The sequence below is a fragment of the Parasteatoda tepidariorum genome, chromosome 2 (genome assembly GCF_043381705.1).
Source record: "Parasteatoda tepidariorum isolate YZ-2023 chromosome 2, CAS_Ptep_4.0, whole genome shotgun sequence".
In the NCBI taxonomy this organism is placed as follows: domain Eukaryota; kingdom Metazoa; phylum Arthropoda; class Arachnida; order Araneae; family Theridiidae; genus Parasteatoda; species Parasteatoda tepidariorum.
Window position 1 is genome coordinate 43,906,164 of NC_092205.1, and position 1,358 is coordinate 43,907,521.

Consider the following 1,358-nt stretch of genomic DNA (forward strand, 5'->3'; position numbering starts at 1 on the left):
TGCGTCGGCCGGGAGTCGAACCCGGGTCAACTGCTTGGAAGGCAGCTATGCTAACCGTTATACCACCGACGCTTGCAATAGATACTAATGTTAGTAAATATAATGCAAGTAATTAACATATGATGACCAATATTTTTGAATTATATTCTTTATAATAAATATACATAATACATACCTTAATATTTTAACTGACTGATTTGAAAAATTTCGGAGATGAAAGAGAAATTTGTTTATTTTAAACAGTTTTTTTTAAAATACTAAGTAAGATAAATAAAGTTAATAACTTAATTTAAGCACAATACATAACGAAAAAGAAAAAGTTTGGATTAGAAAATTCGAACAGAATTTTCAGTACTTCACTATCAATATAATATTATTTAATCGAATATTTAAATTAATTTATAAGACATGATATTTTTGAAAAACCTGACAAAAATGATTTCGAGACATATTTTTTTAAATAAATAAATAAATGAAAAAGAACTTTAAAATTAAAATTCTTTTTGTTACAGAAAATGTTATTTTTGTAGCGGCGGGGAGAGAGGGGAGAACGGCTAAAAAGGCATAAAAATATATATAATAATAACTGAAGAAGCTGAAAATTTAAATCTGTCACTGTTATATTGTTATGTAAATTTAATGGATAAATATTTAGTTCATAGAAAATATTTTATGAACAACAATAATGTGATTTTAAATAAATTTAATAATGGTCATTAGAATAATAAAAAGAAACATCACCAATAAAATTACATTTTTTGCATTTAAAAAAATATATATGTTTTGTTCGAAACAATTAATTTTCTATTGATGATTAAATTCTGCATATATTTATAAATTTTAAAAAAATTAATTTTAAGCATGAAATTATATATATATGAAAATACATCATTCTAATGGCATTCAGATAAGCATTTTCTGATAAGCAAGATTCTGATAAGCAAGATTCTGATAAGCATTTTTTAATTATTATTATTAATATTTATTATTATCATTATCAATTTATTAATATTTTTTTTACTATTTTTTTTAAACTTATTACTATCTTTTTATTTAATTTTATTGATTACACTTGTTTTAGGAGCAGGCTCGAGAAGTTTACCCCAGGTATCCACAAACCACTCTGCAAACCACTGCCTGCTGATATTAGAAAAAAAGAAGATAATTTCTAAATTTAATTGTAATAATACTGTAACAAACACTGCAATAATTCAACATTCATTACATTGCAGGTTGCATTATTTATTAATTTTACTTCTGTAAATATTAAATATTGAATTTTAAATACCTATATCTATTCATTATTTGTAATGTTCCTCAGATTAAGCAAAAGAATTGAAACAGACTCTCAGAAATAA

At 23.3% G+C, this 1,358-nt stretch overlaps 1 non-coding gene across 1 annotated transcript; it reads right to left on the bottom strand.

Annotated features, from left to right (window-relative positions):
- On the bottom strand, nucleotides 1–72 carry TRNAG-UCC (transfer RNA glycine (anticodon UCC)). Its single transcript has one exon. It is a non-coding gene; the product is annotated as a tRNA-Gly (tRNA).
- Nucleotides 73–1,358: the final 1,286 nt, after the last annotated feature.